Raw genomic sequence first — 19,705 nt, 5'->3', positions numbered from 1 at the left:
CTGCTTTCCATGTAGTACATAACATTCCAGCATTCATGCAGGATAGGATTTAGCAGACTCCCTTTATAGGTGAATAACTTTCAAATTTCTCAACTTCACAAGACTGATTAAGGGACCTTGCTGGGTCTAGTCCCCTGGTCTGGAATCGTCTAGAGCCTACACTCTTCCACTCCTCCCAGCCTAAGCCAGACCTTACGTCTTTTAATTCATTTTTCTTCTCACCACTCCAAAATGTATCTCATGGGATAAAAGGGGCCCTGTTCCCAAAGCACTGTTGTGGAATACAGTAATAGTAACGCTGAATAAGTGAATGGTATAAATAAAAAAGAAATTTTTGGTGACAATGGGGTCTTCTACATATGTACCGTCAGATACCCTGAAAAGATCAGCATCTCCTCATTTACTCTTCAAGTTTCTCAGGGACATAAAAGCCTTGGTTTAAGAGCTGTGTCCTCAGGTCAGTGGAGGGAGGAGTCCCAGCCTCTGAGAGCTACTCAAGGTGAGGGCCTTAGAACAGAAGGGGGCCCCACAAGGTATACCCTGCTTTCTCCCTTCTGTGGCCATGCGCAGAGCTGTGTGTCTGAAGGTACCCCTTCTCCTCCTCCGGGGCAAGGGTGGAGAGGTTCTCAGGGAGGTGAGTTCCTTGGTCTTGGGGCAGCATCTCCAATTCTGCCCAGGTCGGAGATCCTAACAGGCCTTAATTTGCTTCAGGGTGAGGACACTGGGTGCTGATGAGTGGACTCCCCATAACAAAGGGGGACCACACAGAGGCCCCTGGCAGGGGTAGCCAGGGAATAGGTCCCTTACCTCCCCTTCTGGTGTCTCAGGAAGGTGAAAGCCTTGGCCTGAGGCTGGCAGACAGACAGTAGGGAGGGTGGAGTCCCATATGCTACCTGAAATCAAGGTAAGAAACCTGAGTTAGGACTGAGGGGCCACTGACTCCAGAAGAGTGGGGCCTTGTAAAATCCTGCTCCTCAAAAGACCCCAACAGCTTCGGACAGATCTGGTTCATCCTGGCTTCCAATTCAGAATTTCCAAGAAGGTAATGCCTTTGTTCCGACGAGCACAGCTTCAGGGGAGTGGAGGGTGGAGTCCTGGGTCTGGTCAGGCCTCACGATGAGGACCCTGAATGAGGAGCAAGAGGACCACTCACTCCAGAACAGAGGAGAATGCAGAGTCCCACCCCTGACGTCAGCCCCAGGAGGCCCAGGACAACGTTTTCTGGCTGACGTGCCCCCTCTTTCCACTGGGCGTGGTCTCAGGGAGACGAGGGCCTTGGTCTATGGGGAACAGCCTCACTCAGTAGAGACTGGAAATCTAGTGTCTCTAAATGGGGATAGAGGGACTCCACGTAGAACACAGCCCTGCCACTGGACGCCTCCCCTTGGCAAAGCCAGGAATGTTGGCATGATGCGCCCCACACCTTTCCTTTTAGAGCGTCTCAGGTAGATGAGGCACTTGGTCTCAGGGGCCAGCCTCAGGTGAGCACAGGGAGGAATTCCAGGTCATGCCAAGAGCCAAGCACAGGACCACGAGGACTGAGGGAACCACCCAAATCATAAAAGTGGGGACGCCACAGAATCCCTCCCTTACTGTCGGCCATGAGTGACCACAGGCAGTCATGCCCACGTGAGGCAACCCTCACATCCTCCTAGGTGGTCTCAGGGAATTAAAGGCTGCAGTATGAGAGCACAGGCCTCTCTAGGTCACGGGAAGAGTCAGCGTAAGGGCTCTGAGTGAGGACCAAGGGGAACGCCCAACCGAAAAGAGAGAGGAACACATGCACAGCCCCACCACCCTTCGGCCCTGGGAAGCCCCAGGCAGGGGCAGTTCCATGTGTCACCCACTTGCTTCCAGCTCCCGAGGACTCGGGTCAGTAGAGGGAAGAGTCCCAGATCCTGACAGACTGAGGACTACTGAGGTCACAGACCCCAGCGGAGTGGAGCCCGGAGAATCCTGCCCTCTGCTGTTAGTCCTCAGAAGCCCCTGAGAAATAGCTGTGGCTACACGTGGCCTACTCTGACTTCTACTTCTGGGGACTCAGGGTGGTGAGGACTTTGCTCTGAGGCTGGCTGACTCAGCATAGGGGAAATTTCCAGGCTGTGCTAGGAGTTGGGGTGAGGACCTAAGGCTGGAGTGGAGCGTGAAAACCATAACAATGGGGGCAGCACATCATCTCTCCCCTGCTGTCAGTCCTGGGAGACGCCTGGATAGATGTCAGGCCGAGCAGACGCAACCCTTAACTCCTCCCGGGGTGACACAGAAGTGAGCACAGTAATAGGTGAAGAGAGGGAGAAATTATAGGTCTTCCCAGGAGTCAAACCGAGGAGGCTGCGTGAGGACTGGTGCGGCCGACCATCATAAGGCCTGGGTTTGCCTGCCACAGCTTTCTGCCTTCAGAGACCACAGGTAGATGTGGGAAATCAGGCTACCCTCACCTTCTTCTATTGGGTCTCAGAGAGCTGTGGGCCTTTCTATGAGCACATGTCCTCAGGTAAAGAGAGAGGAGCCACAGGCCTTCCCAGGAATCAAACTGAGAACCCTGAGTGACGACTAAGGGGAACATGCCCCACCCCCTGAGCTGTGGGGACGACAAAGAGTCTAGCCTTGCCCCTGCTTTCAGCACTTGAAGGCTCAGGACAGGGCAGTCGGGCCGAGGCTCTTTTACATCAGGTCTAAGGGAGGTGAGATCCTCAGCCTGAAGGTAAAGCCATTAGAGGGCAGAAGGGTGGGTCCCAGGCCCTACGTGAAGCCAACTGAGAGCAGTGAATAGGGACTGAGGACCCAGTGATCCCAGGAGAGAAAGGACTCCACAGAGCTGTCAGCACTGGGTTCCCCCTGTCAGGGCGGTGAGCTGGGGCACCCCTCACTTCCTCCTCATGGGTCCCCAGAACCACCGAGGTGTCAACGGCAGAGCAACAGAGGGGAGGAGGCCCAGGCCCTGGCTGCTGTCCACCTAAAGATCCTGAAGATGAACTGAGTGGACTCCCTGCCCTAGAACACGGAAGGTCCCACTGGCAGCCCCTTCTGTCACCCCCGTACCGCCCAGGCAGGGCTGGCTGGCTGTGCCCCAAGGCTCAGTCGACCGTCCTCCACAGGGCTCTCAGGGGACAGGCTGAGCAGGAGAACAGGAGCCCTGTGGGCCCTCGGGCAGTGCCCTCAAGGACCCTGCAGAGGCGGCCTTGGTTAAAGCCAGGGAGGACTCTCCCCGCTGAAGGTGCTCACAGCATCTCCTTGTCCCTCCCCCAGGTGCCCTCGTTGCCTGCCTTCCTGCCCACACCCCCGCCTGCTGGCCCTGACCTGTGTCATCATGCCTCGGGGCCGGAAGAGCAAGCGCCGTGCCCAGGAGAAACGCCGCCAGGCCCGGGGGGAGACTCAGAGGCTCAAGGGTGCCCAGGCCACTGAGGCGGCGGCGGCGGCAGAGATAGAAGAGTCGCCCTCCTCCCCCGCTTCTGTTTCTCGGGGTACTCCCCTGAGCTCCCCTGCTGCTGGCACTCGCCAGGAGCCTCAGGGAGCCCCAGCCACGAGCTCTCGTGATGCAGGGGTTTCATGCCCAGGATCTGAAGAGGGTGCCCAGAGCCAAGGTGAGGATAGCGAGTCACAGATGAGCGGGCCTGCCCCATCCTGGACGGTTCGCCTTTCCCTCCCCTACCTGGACACTGGTGGTTGCAGCATGCCCAGAGATCCTCCTTCTCGTGGTCAAGGACCACTGCTAGGTTTCCAGCCGTACCTGGACCAAGCAAGACAAAACCGCCAGCACAGGTTGACGCAGGCGCACCAAGACCTAAAAGGTGACTCAAGGTAACCCCGGGTTCATTATGCCTCATTTGTAATTACTTAGCATTGCGGCTTTTGCTTCCCCGCCCCACCCCATGGGTTCTGCTTGGGTGCTTACGGGTAAGTGCCTGCATACTAGCAGGAAAGTTATATAACCTAAAGCTGTCAATCGATCTGTCACTCAAATAACACAGGACACAGGGAGGGACCACCACTCTACAAAACACAGCCCTACCCCATTGCGGGGCTGCTTCTGGTTTCCAGACAGCCCGCTCTCCTGCTTTCTCGGGAGTGTACTTTTGCTCTGCTTAACTGAACTCTTGCTACTTAAAACTGCTCTACGCCTCTCGATTGAATTCTTCCTCCTTGGGAGGGCAAGAACCAAGGAAATCGCCATTCTGCTGGTGACAATAAGGATCACATATCCATTACTTTTATCAGGTACAAGTTAAAGTTTTGATATTTCATAAAACAAATTTAGAAACCTTCCATTTTTTTTTTATGACCCAGAACAAGGAAACACAGCAATGGAAGAGGGATTTCCATGGAACTGTGAATAGACTCGGCAGTAAAATAATGTGGGTCAAGTAAAAAAGAAAAGAAAAAGAGTAAATGGTGGTACATTTTTGGTTTCTCTTATTCTTTTAGTGCTTCTTTTTGTCAAATTGAAAGATGTTTTCTTAGGTTATTCAAGATTGTGAGAGAAATTAAACAATAATAAAGTAGACATCCTTCTCGTTGCCACTCTTATTCCCAACCATTAATTGAGCATCTACTCTTTGGAAGGCTCCATGGCAGAACTGGGGATGGTAAGAAGAAGAAGACTGAGCCACTGTCCACAGAACTTTAGAGCCTAGGAGCTGCTGCCATATCAAGAAGATGGTGAGACACGCTCTAAGACCTAAATAAATGACAAGTTAAAACAAGGGGTGAGAAAGAGGAGGTTCCAGACGAGAGCAGTCAAGCGTAAATGCTCTGAAGCAAGGAAGTCTGGAGCTTTGGCACACTGCAGTTCCCTTGAGGAGGTGACTTTAAGTTAGGCGGGATGGTGGGCTAAATGGGGCTGAGTGAATTGTGGTGGGGGAGGGTGGGACCCTTAGATGGTGGGCCTCAGAGTTGAGAGACTCAACACTGGAATGGAAGATTACCCTGAATTTCTACTTTGGGACTGTGGGTAAAACAGAGAGAATCTCCACCCGGGGCAGGAATAAAATGGGTTCCTTGTCCCTGTCCCAGTGCAGGTGAACACAGTGCACAAACTAGGTGTTTGAATCCCATCGCCTCCAGGGAGTTTCCGAGAAACAAGGAGGATACTTCCTTGAAGTGAGATGTCAAGAAGCCACTGTGATAGCACTCTTTGCACTGGGGTCAAAGGGCCAGAGGCCACGCCATTAAAGGGATGTTCTACTACTTATCTTAAGTGTAATCTGGGGAACTCCAAATGAAGGCTACATTTTTGGTGTTGGTGAAACTATAATGAAAATAGGGGTGGTTTGGATGAAAAGGCACCTGGGAGGGAAGCTGTTGGTCCTTGACGCAAATTCTAGAACCTCTGAGTAGCATCCAGTTGGGAGAGATTCCTCTACACTCAAATGACATATTTACAAATGGGAAAATTTTACATAGTTTTACTGTCTAAGCAGTTTTGTTCATTCCAAAGGTGCTGCGTAGTTTCTGACATCTCATGAGATTAAAGAAAAAAATCCCCAAGAGTTGGTATTATGGTCTGGGGTCATAGTTATCGCAGTAATAAATGCCATTCTTGAGAGACCATTGTTGCAAGTGCTTTACAAACATCACGTATATTACAATAGCTCTACACGATAGGGCTTATCAGACTCACTTTGCAGATGATGAACTTGCAATTTTCTCAAGTTCACAAGACTTGTGACAGAGCTGGGAATAGACCCTTGGTCTGAATTCGTCTAGAGGCCACACTGTTTCACTCTTCCCAGCCTGAGGCAGACCTAGTATCCTTTAATTCACTTGTCTCCTCACTACTTCAAACTCTATTTCAGGCAATTTAAAAAAAAAAAAAAAGGAAGCAAGCAAACAAAAAACCCTGTAGCCAAAGTACTATAAACAGCCCTGATGAAGGAAGGTTAGTACAAGAATAAACCATAATTTGGGGATTGTCTGTGGGCTTCATTTATCTAGAGTCCTCCTGCCCCTCGCTCCAGGGTTCCTTGAAAGCTCACTGCCCTGGTCCCAGCACGTGTGTTCAGCTCCAGCACGTTCCCACGTTAGAGCTCCTTTCTCCTGAGACTTCCCCAGTGTGCCCTCAAGTCCAACTCTGGAATCTGTTAATGGTGTGTTGAGACTGGCCTCTGAATAAATACACCAATGAGTGAGCTTACCTAGGAGGTCAATATCCAAAGCCTCCCTCATAAGTTGGAGATGAGGACCTGAATAGACATTTCTACAAAGAGGATATACCAGTGTCCAAACAGTACATGAAAAGATGCTCCATATCATTAGTCATTAGGGTAATGTATACAAAAAAGACACAGTGGGATACCATTTCACTACGTTGGTTATAAAAATGGAAAATAAAAAGTGTTTGTGAGGATATGAAGAAACTGGATCCCTCATACATTGCTGGGAAGAATGTAAAATGGTTCAGCCTCTTTGGAAAACAGTTTGGTAGTTCCTCAAATTTAAAGGAAGAATTACCGTATGACCCAGCAATTCCATTCCTAGGTATATAACCAAAATAACTTAAAAATTGTATTCAAACAAATCTTTGTACCCAAATATTCAAAGGAGCATTATTCATAAAAGCCAAAAAATGCAAACAACCCAAAATTTCCATCACTGAATGAACGGACAGACAAAATGTGGTATATTCTTACAATGGAATATTATTCAGTCATAAAAAGGAATGACGTACGGATAACTGAGAGACCATGGATGAACCTTGGAGACATTATGATAAATGATAAATGAAAGGAGTCAGAAACAAAAGGTCACATATTGTATGACACCATTTACATGAATTATCCAGGATAAGCAAATTCACAGAGACAGAGAGCAGATTGATGGTTGCCCGGAGCTAGGGAGAGCTATGAATGAGAAGTAACTTTTTGAAGGGTAAGAGGTTATGTAAGCAGATAGGGTAGGCGGTCCCTGGAGAAAGAGAACCAGGCATGGCTTTCTTGACATAAGAGAAGCCATTTTTGGCCTAAGCCATTTTGTGATCTAAGCCATTTTAAGATCATTTCGTGAAACGATGTTTGCCCTTGAACACACCTCCATAATAATGATCTTAAGGGAATAAAAGAATGCAGCAACAAAAGACTGTTATCAGGCAGGAGTAGTAACAGTAGCAAAGGTAATAAGTCAGTTGTTAAGACTCCCAGTCTTTTCAAAGGGTAAAGATTAGCCTGAAGCACATTCTTCAGCTGTTCTGCAGAATTCAAACGCCCCTCGAATGATCAACCACCACCAGATCAACTGGAACGGAAGGAATGATGACCGTAATCTTTTCTGACCCTTGTGACTTCAAACCCCTATAAAGCTCGGACTCTGTTGACCTTTGCCCCAACTCTACACTGAATTCTCCTCTGCTCAAGCCCCTTCATGAATATGCATGTACCCTTAGCTTCAAACTTCCCCAGTTCTGCTGTCCAGGGAAACACTGCTTTGGGAAAGATCCCCAGGGTTCTCCTGCCTTGCTGCAAGTAATAAATCCTTCCTTCTCCTGCTCTTTGACTTGGCTGTGTATTTGGCTCGACACCCACCAAGAGGCAAACCCAGTTTTCGGGGAGCAGTTACCTTTTGGAATGAGGAATAGGTTTGGAACAAGAGAGAGGCGGTGATTGTACAACATTGTGAATGCAGTAATGCCACTGAATTATTCACTTTAAAATGTTATGTGGATATATATCAATGAGTTATATTTTTAATATTATATATAATACAATCAATAGAGTGACTGATCCCACTATACATATACTATGTATAATATATAGGTATATGTATGTATGTAAAATCAGTGGAATGATAGAATCAGATAGAATGAGAGAATTACCATTCTACAGCCCCTAATGGATTAATGGATAAGGGGAAAGACCCTCACCAACTGTCAATACCACCAGGAAGCAGAAAACAGACACTATGTGTCTCCTAATGGAAGCACACAGCTTTGTCTCAGGAGTGAACTTGCCAATAAACAAACTGGTAAATCAATAAGCCTTAATCTGAACAAGTTGTTTCCAACAATTATTGAGGATTCTTGATGCTGAGGTTCCAGGTATATTGGGTTCATTACTTTATTCTCTGTAATGTTGTATATGATTGTTTTATTATAAATATCATGCCTTTAAATTTGAAAACCCAAGTAAAATGGAACAATTTTTAGCAAACTATAAATCACTAAAGTGAAAATGTAGTCCAAACCCAGAGCACCATCAGAATGTTCCAGGACAATCCAGGTTTGGAGCCCCCTCACACCAAATGATCGGGGAAAAACTAATCACCACCTTATTTGAATTCTTCCAAACCATACAAAAAGATAGAAAACGGATCAACCATTTTAATAGGGTAGCCCTCCTTGATACAAAGTCCAGATAAGAATGCCCCAATATAAGGATACTCACTCATAACCATGTGATTAAATGAAGAAATGGGCTCTGACTAAGGAACACAAAGATATCATATTAGAAAATACTGACCGTTGGAAATCACTGCATTAATAGAGAAAGGAGAAAATGCATTTCTAAAGGGAAAGAATACTTATCTCTACACTTCTATTCTCAAGCCTGTTGACACCAAATGTATGGGTTTTTTGTTTTGTTTTGCTCACACAAACCAATTCTCTACCAGCTGAGTATCCTACAATTGAATTCAATTCTGACAATATCTACCTGCAGTTAGCATCAGATCCCACAGGGTAAGGGCTCGTTCCCGCAACATTGCCCTACACTTAATCCAAACCCAGGTCTCCCATAATTCTGACTGACAGGCTATAAATTGGGGGCTCCTACACCCCCCCTCCCTGGGTTTGGTAATTTTCTAAAATGGCTCAAAGAACTCAAGGAAACAGTGTACTTACTAGATTACTGGATTATTATAAAAGGATGTGACTCCCTAACAGCCAAATGGAAGAGATGCCTAGAAGTGAGGTGTGGGGAAGGGGTGTGGAGCTCTCATGCCCTCTCCAGCTGCATCACCCTCATAGCACCTACATGCGTTCAGCAAACTGGAAGCTCTCCAGACCATTTTGGTTAGGATTCTTAGGCAGGCTTCATTACACAGGCATAATTAATTAAATCATTGGCCACTGGTAATTAAGTCAATCTCCAGCCCTCCTTCCCTCAGAGGTCAGAGGGTAGGACTGAAAGTTCCTAGCCCCTGATCACAATGGTGGGTCCCCCAGGCAGCCCCCAACCCTTAGGGGCTTTCCAAAAGTCACCTCATTAACATAAACTCAGGTGTGGTTGAAAGGGGCTTGTTACTAGTAACATGAAACACTCCTTTCACCTTTCTTGCTCTTTTCACTTCGGAAACCCCAACAGTTTTAGCAGCTCTGGGGACGAAGACCACATATATATTTCTTAGTATAAATCACAATATCACAATTTAAGTATATGCAGGGGTAAAGAAAGGGCCTTTGATAAAAATTTTACACCAGTCCATGGTAATAACTTTTCGCAAACTCACATTAGTAGGGAATTTCTCTTCTGTAAAATCTATATGTATTAAGCATACTTAAATGTGGAATGTTATCAGAATTCCCAATAAAATAAGAAACAGGACATGGATATATGTTACCGTCTCTACTATTTGACAAGAATTTTCCTGCACTGCCACGTGAACATCTTGGAAGTCATCACTCCCATCCTCACAATGACAAAAAGCTGAACGAACTGAACATCAACAACTCTTCTTAGATCCATCAGAGAATTGAAGTTACAGGGAAAACCAATGCTTCAAAACTGAAGATGCAGGCAAATACAGGGAATCACAGCTCTCTGGGAGCAGAAAGTCCTGGATCCAGGAAGGAGTGGAAAAATTTACATTGTACTTGATGCAACACTGGAAGCTATGTGTGACAAACTTCAGAGCCCAAAACTCCTCAGAGCCTAGTCTTAGGGGAACCCACACACTTCTGTGAGTTTTACCTTCTGGGGTCCTAACAGGTTCTCACCATAAAGATCCAAGAAAAATTTCCTCATGCTTCTGGCATGAGGAGGACATAAACCCTTTTGAAATACACCTAGGAAAAAGGAACCATTTTGAAACACAGGCCCAGATGTTTCTGTTCGGTGTACTTTCCTAAACCAACTACCTTGGATGAAGGGAAAATCCTAACTCCAGCCCCCTCCAGACTTCCTGTGTCACGTAACAGGGGGGATAAAAGCTGAGAAGCATTTGTGAAGGCAATAGCCCAGGGACACAGAGCCACTAAAACATGGACAGCTAATCACAGGATTATAGAACACTGCCCGTACACCTTACCACTGCATCAACAAGGTTCCAATATAATACCAGAGGATTCCTGCTGAAAGAACTGCAAGGCTTAGACTACTTATGAAGATGTTCCTAGGGAAAACCAAAGACAACAAGAACACTCAAGGAAATTGAAATCTCAGGCACCTACAGTAAGAGCAAACAGTAAACACGACATAACTCTTATGCAGATAAACACAAACTCTCATGCTAAAGGCCCTTTAAATCGGTTCCTATTATCCAATACATTAAGACCAGCCTTCAACAAAAAATTATAAGATATGCTAAAAGGCAGAAAAGCACAGTCTGATTAAACAAAGCAAGTAAATGAACCACACTCAGATATAGGAGATAATTTGGAATATCAGACTAGGATTTTAGAATACTTATGATTCATACGCTAGGTCTCTAATGGAAAAAGTGAATGACACGCAAGAATAGTAGGTAATGTACGTAGAGAGACGGAAACTGTAGGAAAGCATCAAAAGGAAATGTGAGAAATCAAAAACGTCATAACTGACATGAAGAATACCACTGATAGGCTCACCAGTAGACTGCACATGGCCAAGGAAAGACTCAGTGAAATTAAAGATATACATTGATAGAAAACCCTCAAACTAAAAAACAAAGAGAAAACAAAATAATTTTTAAAAAAGAAAAGAGTAACCAAGGATTGTGGAACAATTACAAGAGATGTAACATATGCATAGTGGGAATAATCTGAGAAGAAACAGAGAAAGAAGCAGAATTTTCAAAGTAATAATGACTGAGAATTTCCCCAAATTAATGACAGACACTAAACCACAGATCTAGGAAGCTCAGAGAACACCAAGCAGGATTAACAGAAAAAAAAAATCTACACCTAGACATATCATACTCAAACTGCAGAAAATCAAACAAAAAGAGAATTCTTGAGACGAGCTAGAGAAAAAAAGAACTTACTCTAGAGGAGCAAGGGTAACAATTACCAAGATTTCTCTTCACAAACGATGCTATCAAGAAAAGACTACTGTTAAATTTTTAAGGCATTGAAATGAAAAAACCCAACAACAACAACAAAAACACTACCACCAACCTAGAATTCGATAGCCAGGGGGAGAAAATCCTTCAACAGTAATGAGAAATAAAGACTTTCTCTGACAGACAAAAACTGATGGAAATTTGTCACGCAGATCTACTTTGCAAGAAATGTTAAAAGAAGTTCTCTTGGGAAAAGGAAAATGATATAGGTCAGAAGCTTTGGCCGACGTAAAGAAAGGAAGAGAGTAACAAGGAATAAATGAAGATAAAATAAAGCCTTTTATTTTTATTATTTTCTACTGATCAAAAAAGATAACTATTTCTTCAAAGTAATAATATAACAGCAATGCATCCAGTGATTATACATTATGGATAAGAGAAATAAATGGCAGAAATGGTATACTTGCACTGTTACGAGATACTTGCACTAACCGTGAAGCAGGATGGTGTTATTTGAAAGAGGACTTGAATACGTTGGAAATGTATAACACAAACGCTACAGAAACCACTAGAAATTTTTTTTAAAGTATAACTTACATGCTAAAGAGGAGAGAAAATGGAATAACATTAAATCTTGAATTAAAACTAGAGAAGGCAGAAAAAGAGCAGGAGATTAAACAGGAAACAAAGAGTAAGCTCAATGAGTAGAAAACAGTTACAAATATGGTCAATATTAATCCAACTATATCAATAATCACTTTTAATGTGAATGGTCTAAATATACCAATTAAAAGGTAGAGATTGATAAAAAGAATGAAAACAAAGGAGATCTAACCCTATGCTTTTTATAAGAAACCCACTTTAAATATAAAGACATGAAATGATTAAAAGTAGAGGGATGGATACAATAGCCAGTCATGGAAGCAACCTAAATGCCATCGACAGATGAATGGATAAAGCAGATGTGGTACATATATACGATGGAGTACTACTCAGCCATAAAAAGGAACAAAATTGGGTCATTTGTAGAGACATGGATGGACCTAGAGTCTATCATGCAGAGTGAAGTAAGTCAGAAAGAGAAAAACAAATATCATATATTAATGCATACATGTGGAATCTAGAAAAATGGTACAGATGAACCAGTCTGCAAGGCAGAAATAGAGACACAGAATGTAGAGAACAAAGGTACGGACACCAAGGTGGGCAAAGCTGGGGTGGGATGAATGGGGAGATTGGGATAGACATATACACCAATATGTACAAAACAGATACCTAATAAGAACCTGCTGTATAAAAAAATAGAATTCAAAAAAAAAAGTAAAGGGATGGAGAAAACTCTACCATGCTAATATGAGTGAAAAAAAATCTGCTCTAGCTATATTTATTTCAGACAAAGCAGTATTCAGAACAAGAAAGTCAGGAATAAAAATGGGCATTACTTAATGATTAAGTGGCCAATTCTCAAAGAAATTATGGCAACCCTTAATGTGTATGCACCAAAAAAATTCTGCTCAGATACACGAGGCAAACACTGATGAGACAAATCTACTCTTATAGAAGAAGATGTCAACACATCTCTTTTCATAATTGACAAATCCATTAGGCAGAAAATCAGTAAGGTGCAGTTGAACTGAAAAGCAACATCAATTAACTAGGTCTAAATGACATTCATAGAATACTTAACCACAGCAGAAAGCACATTATTTTCAAGTCCACATGGAACATACACCAAGACAGATCACATTCTATGCCATAAAACACACATCATCAAATTTAAAAGAATATAAATGATACAAAGAATAATCTCATTCTGCGATGGAAATAAACTAGAAATTGATAACAAAAAAATAGCAAGAAAATCAAGGGTATTTGGAGATTAAACAATATACTTCTAAATAACACATGGGCCAAAGAGAAAATCTAATGAGGAATTTTAAAATATGTTTAACTAAATGAAAACAAAATTACAACTTATCAAAAGTTGTGCAATATAGCAAAACCAGTACTTAAAGGGACATGTATGGCATTGAATGTCTATACTAGAAAAATCTAAAGTCAATAATTTAAGCTTCTACCTTAGTGAACTGGTGAAAGAAGAGAAAAAAATCAGAGGAAAAGGAAATAAATCAAAGCAGAAATCAATGACACTGAAGAAAGGGAAAAAAATAGAGAAAAACAACAAAACCAGAAGCTGTTTCTTTGAACATATCCAAAAGAAGAAACAAGATAACATTCTAACCAGGCTACTCAAGGAAAATAAAAAGAGAGAAAACACCAATTAAATCGCTAATAGCAGAAATGAAAGAAGGGCCATCACTACTGACTGATTCCATGGACATTAAAAGGAAAATAAATGTTATAAACAACTCTATGCCTACAAATTTGAAAAGTTAAATCGACAAATTGCTTGAAGATGCAATTTCCCAAAACTATACAAGGATAAATAGATAATCAGAATAGGTCTGTATCTATTAAAGAAATTTAATCTATAATTAATAAACTTCCAATAAAGACAGCACCAGGCCCAGATGATTCCACTGATGAATTCTAACAAAAATTTAAGGAAGAAATGAAAACAATTCTCTACCATCTCTTCCAGAAAACAGAAGCAGAGGGGACACTTCCTAATTCATTCTATGAGGCCAGCATCACTCTAATGTCAAAAGCAGAAAAAGAAATTAAAAGAAAGTAGAATTGATCACCAATATCTCTCATGAACACAGATGCAAATTCCCCAACAAAATATAAGCAAAACAAATCTAACAAGGTATAAAAGGAATTATATACCACAACTAAGTGGACCTTATTTCAGGTGTGCAACATTTGAAAATCAGTAATGATAACTCATCATATCACTAGGCTAAAGAAAATAATCACATGATCATATCAATAGAAGAAAAAATTTTGATAAAATCCAATACCCATTCATCATAAAATTTCCCAGCAAACTAGAAGTAGAGAGGCATTGGCTCAGCTTCATATACTGAATAGAACATCTAAAAAAAAAAACAACAACAGGTAAAACATCCTACTTCATACTGAGAAGATAGATGCTCTCACACTAAGATCAGGAACAAGGCTAAGATATCCCTTCTCACCATGCCTATTCAACACTGTACTGGAAGTCCTAGCTAATGCAATAAGATAAGAGAAGGAAGCAAAAGATATACAGATTGGAAAGGAAGAAAATAAAACTGTTTTTGCTCACAGATGACCTAATTGTCTATGTAGGAAATCTCAAATAATCAACAAGAAAACTCCTGGTATTAATAAGCCAAGGTTAATATTCAACAGTCAATTGTTTTCTAATAAACAAATGGAATTTGCAATTGAAAAACCTAATGCCATTTACATTACCACCAAAAAAAGATTGATTATAAATAATTCTTAGAAAAATATGTATAAGATTTATATGAGAAATACAAATGTCACTGAAAAAAATTAAAGAAGATCTAAATAAATAGAGAAACACTCCATGTTCATGGATAGGAGGATGCAAGATTGTTGAGATGTCAGTTACTCCCAACTTGATTTATATACTCAATACAATTCTGCTCAAAACTGCACCAAGTTATTTTGTAGAGAGCAACAATCTGAAGTTTATATAAAACATGAAAAGATCCATAATAACCAACTCAAATCAATACCGAAGAAGATCAAAGTCAGAGAACTGATATTACTGGATTTCAAAACGGACTTTAAAGCTACAATAATCAGGGCCTCCCTGGTGGCGCAGTGGTTGAGAGTCCGCCTGCTGATGCAGGGGATACGGGTTCGTGCCCCGGTCTGGGAGGATCCCATATGCTGCAGAGCGGCTGGGCCCGTGAGCCATGGCCGCTGAGCCTGCGCATCCGGAGCCTGTGCTCCACAACGGGAGAGGCCACAACAGTGAGAGGCCCGCGTACCACAAAAAAAAAAAAAAAAAAAAAAGCTACAATAATCAAGACCACATACTATTAGCAAAAGAAGAGACAAATAGACCACGGCACAGAATAGAAATCCTAGAAACAGACCCCTCCTACAGTCAACTGATCTTTAACAAAGGAGCAAAGGCAATTCAATAGAGAAAAGGGTCTTTTAACTCACAGTGCTGGGACAACTAGACATCCACATACAACAAACAAGAATGTTGATACAGACTTTACATGTTGCAAAATAATTAACTCAAAATGGATCACATGGGCTTCCCTGGTGGCGCAGTGGTTGAGAGTCCGCCTGCCAATGCAGGGGACACGGGTTCGTGCCCCGGTCCGGGAGGATCCCACATGCCTTGGAGCGGCTGGGCCCGTGAGCCATGGCTGCTGAGCCTGCACGTCCGGAGCCTGTGCTCTGCAACAGGAGAGGCCACAACAGTGAGAGGCCCGCGTACCACCAAAAAAAAAAAAAAAAAAAAAATGGATCACGGACCTAAATGGAAAACTCAAAATTAAAAAAAATCCAGGGACTCCCCTCGCAGTCCAGTGGTTAAGACTACACTTCCACTGCGGGGGGCATGGGTTTGATCCCTGGTCAGGGAACTAAGATCCTGCCTGCCATGCAAAGTGGGAAAACAAAAAACAAAACAAAACAAAACAAAAAAAACCCAGAAAGTAATATAGGAGAAAATCTTGGGCTTGGCAATGAGATTTTAGACACAACACCAAAAACACAGTCCATGAAAGAGAAAAATGATAAGCTGCACTTCATTAAAATTAAAAACTTCTACTCTGTAAAAGGTACTATTAAGAGAATGAAAAGACAAGCCACAGACTGGGAAAAAATAATTGTAAGACACATATCTGATAATAAACATGAATCAAAAATATACAACGAACTCCTAAAAAACTCAACAATGAGAAAACAAAAAAGTCAATTTAACAGCACTTAAAAGAGCTGAACAGACGCCTCACCAAAAATATACACAGATGGCAAATAGCATATGAAAAGATGATCAACATCACGTCTTCAGGGAATTTGGGATTAAAACAACAATGAGATACCTATTAATATGGCTAAAACAAAAACAAACACCTGACAATATCAAATGCTGGCAAGGATGGGGACCAATAGGAACTCTCATTCAGTGCTAAAGGGAATGCAAAGTGATAGAGACACACTGGGAACTGTCCGGAAGTTTCTTTTAAACTAAACATAATCTTATCACATGATCTAGCAATTAAACGCCTAGGTATTTACTCAAAAGAGCTGAAAACATATGTCCATCCGAAAGCCTTCAAACAAGTGTTAATAGTACACTAATTCTTAGTTGCCAGAAACTGAAATCAACCAAGATGACCTTCAGCAGATGAATGGGTAAACAAACTGTGGTAGTCCACATGATGGAATGCTATTCAGCCATGAAAAGAAATGACATTTCAAACCACAAACAGATACAGAGAAACTTAACTGTATACTGATTAGCAAAAGGAGCCAGTTTAAAAAGCCTACATATTGAGTTATTTTTAGTGAGGTGGATGGACCTAGAGTCAAGTCAGAAAGAGAAAAACAAATACCGTATACTAACACAAACATGCAATCTAAGAAAAGAAAATGGTCATGAAGAACCTAGGGGCAAGATGGGAATAAAGATGCAGACCTACTGGAGAATGGACCTGAGGATATGGGGAGGGGGAAGGGTAACCTGGGACAAAGTGAGAGAGTGGCATGGACATATATACACGACCAAATGTAAAATAGATAGCTAGTGGGAAGCAGCCGCAGAGCACAGGGAGATCAGCTCCGTGCTTTGTGACCACGTAGAGGGGTAGGATAGGGAGGGTGGGAGGGAGGGAGACGAAAGAGTGAAGAGATATGGGGATATATGTATAACTGATTCACTTTGTTATAAAGCAGAAACTAACACAGCATTGTAAAGCAATTATACTCCAATTAAGATGTTAAATGAATAAATAAATAAATAAAAAGCCTACATACTGTAGGATTACATCAATATTATATTCTGGAAAAGGCAAAACTCTAGAGAGTAAAAAATTCAGAGTTCTCAGGGGCTCAAAGTGAGGTTTTGAGGGATGGACAGGTGGAGCACGGAATGTTTTTAGGGCAGTGAAACTCTTCTGCATGATGCTCTATTGGTGAGTAGATGACATCATGCCTTTGTCAACCACTATAGAAGTGTAAAGCACAAAAAAAGAAATGTGTTACAAACAGTGGACAATAGTCAATAATAATGTATCACTATTAGTTGATCAATTATAACAAATGAACTTGTATCCATTGAACCAATACAAGATGTTAATAATAGGAGAAACTAACTGGAAGAAGAGAGTGGCTGTATGGGAACTCTTTGCACTATCTGCTTAATTTTCTGTAGCCCCGAATCTGTTCTTTAAAAACGTCTATTCATGTAAAAACTACAAAAAAAATCTGGACAAGAACACATAGCCAGTACAGAGTTATATACAACTGTACCAAATAAATAAGAGTCATGAGTAACGAAAAGAAAAAGATAACAATGGTAATAATTTGATCCTCTAATTAAAACTCTAAGGGAATATGCACAGAAAATAGTCAAACATATTAGGAACTTCAGAAACCTGGTGGACAAAAAGATCATCACAGCGAAACCAAGAGACTGGCCGGAAACAAAATCAACAATTCCTTATATCATGTTAATAGAAAATACACCAGGAGCTTCAAGATGGCGGAAGAGTAAGACACAGAGATCACCTTCCTCCCGCAAATACATCAGAAATACAACTACACGTGGAACAACTCCTACAGAACATCTACTACTGAATGCTGGCAGAAGACCTCAGACCTCCCAAAAGGCAAGAAACTCCCCACGTACCTGGGTAGGGCAAAAGAAGAAAGAAAAAACAGAGACAAAAGAATAGGGACGGGACCTGCACCAGTGGGAGGGAGCTGGGAAGGAGGAAAGCTTTCCACACACTAGGACGCCCCTTCGTGGGCAGAGACTAAGGGTGGCTGAGAGGGGGGAAGCTTCGGGGCCACGGGGGAGAGCGCAGCCACAGGGGTGCGGAGGGCAAAGCTCAGAGATTCCTGCACAGAGGATCCATGCCGACCAGCACTCACCAGCCCGAGAGGCTTGTCTGCTCACCCGCCAGGGCAAGTGGGGGCTGGGAGCTGACGCTCGGGCTTCGGAGGTCGGATCCCAGGGAGAGGACTGGGGTTGGCTGGGCGAACACAGCCTGAAGGAGGCTAGTGTGCCACGGCTAGCCGGGACGGAGTCTGGGAAAAAGTCTGGAGCTGCCAAAGAGGCAAGAGACTTTTTCTTCCCTCTTTCTTTCCTGGTGCGCGAGGAGAGGGGATTCAGAGCGCTGCTTAAAGGAGCTCCAGAGACGGGCGCGAGCCGCGGCTATCACCGCGGACCCCAGAAACGGGCATGAGACGCTAAGGCCGCTGCTGCCGCCACCAAGAAGCCAGTGTGCAAGCACAGGTCACTCTTCACACCTCCCCTCCCAGGAGCTTGTGCAGCCCGCCACTGCCAGGGTCCCGTGAGTCAGGGACAACTTACCCGGGAGAACACACGGTGCGCCTCAGGCTGTTGCAACGTCATGCCGGCCTCTGCCGCCGCAGGCTCGCCCCGCAACCCGTACCCCTCCCTCCCGGCCGGCCTGAGTGAGCCAGAGCCCCCGAAGCAGCTGCTCCTTTAACCCCGTCCTGCCTGAGGGAAGAAGAGACGCCCTCAGGCGACCTACACGCAGAGGCGGGGCCAAATCCAAAACTGAACCCCGGGAGCTGTGCGAACAAAGAAGAGAAAGGGAAATCTCTCCCAGCAGCCTCAGGAGCAGTGGACTAAATCTCCACAATCAACTTGATGTACCCTGCATCTGTGGAATACCTGAATAGTCAACGAATCATCACAAATTGAGGAGGTGGACTTTGTGAGCAACGATATATATATTTTTTTTTCCCCCTTTTTCTCTTTTTTCTGAGTGTGTATGTGTATGCTTCTGTGTATGATTTTGTCTGTATAGCTTTGCTTTTACCATTTGTCCTAGGGTTCTGTCTGTTTTTTATTCTTTTTATTACTTAAAAATTTTTTTTCCTAATAATTATTTTTTACTTTAATAACTTTATTTTAATTTACTTTACTTTATCTTCTTCTTTCTTTTTTTCCTCCCTTTTATTCTGAGCGGTGTGGAGGACAGGATCTTGGTGCTCAGGCCAGGAGTCAGTGCGGTGCCACTGAGGTGGGCGAGCCAACTTCAGGACACTGGTCCACAAGAGACCTCCCAGCTCCACGTAATATCAAATGGCGAAAATCTCCCAGAGATCTCCATCTCAACGCCAAGACCCAGCTCAACGACCAGCAAGCTACAGTGCTGCACACCCCATGTCAAACAACTAGCAAGACAGGAACACAACCCCATCCATTAGCACAGATGCTGTGGAAAATCATAATAAGGCCACAGACACCCCAAAACACACCACCAGACGTGGACCTGCCCACCAGAAAGACAAGATCCAGCCTCATCCACCAGAACACAGGCACTAGTCCCCTCCACCAGGAAGCCTACACAACCCACTGAACCAACCTTAGCCACTGGGGACA

The 19,705-nt window shown here is 43.4% G+C and overlaps 1 protein-coding gene across 1 annotated transcript in view; it reads right to left on the bottom strand.

The window, feature by feature from the left end:
* The window catches only part of LOC308608555 (uncharacterized protein), a 934,308-nt gene that overhangs the window by 567,975 nt on the left and 346,628 nt on the right, over positions 1-19,705 (bottom strand). The gene's annotated exons all lie outside the window — the stretch shown is intronic.

Source organism: Mesoplodon bidens, assembly GCF_964165515.1.
Source record: "Mesoplodon bidens genome assembly, chromosome: X".
Lineage (NCBI taxonomy): Eukaryota > Metazoa > Chordata > Mammalia > Artiodactyla > Ziphiidae > Mesoplodon > Mesoplodon bidens.
Note: the sequence above shows the minus strand (reverse complement) of the source record. Positions and strands in the feature narration are given on the sequence as shown.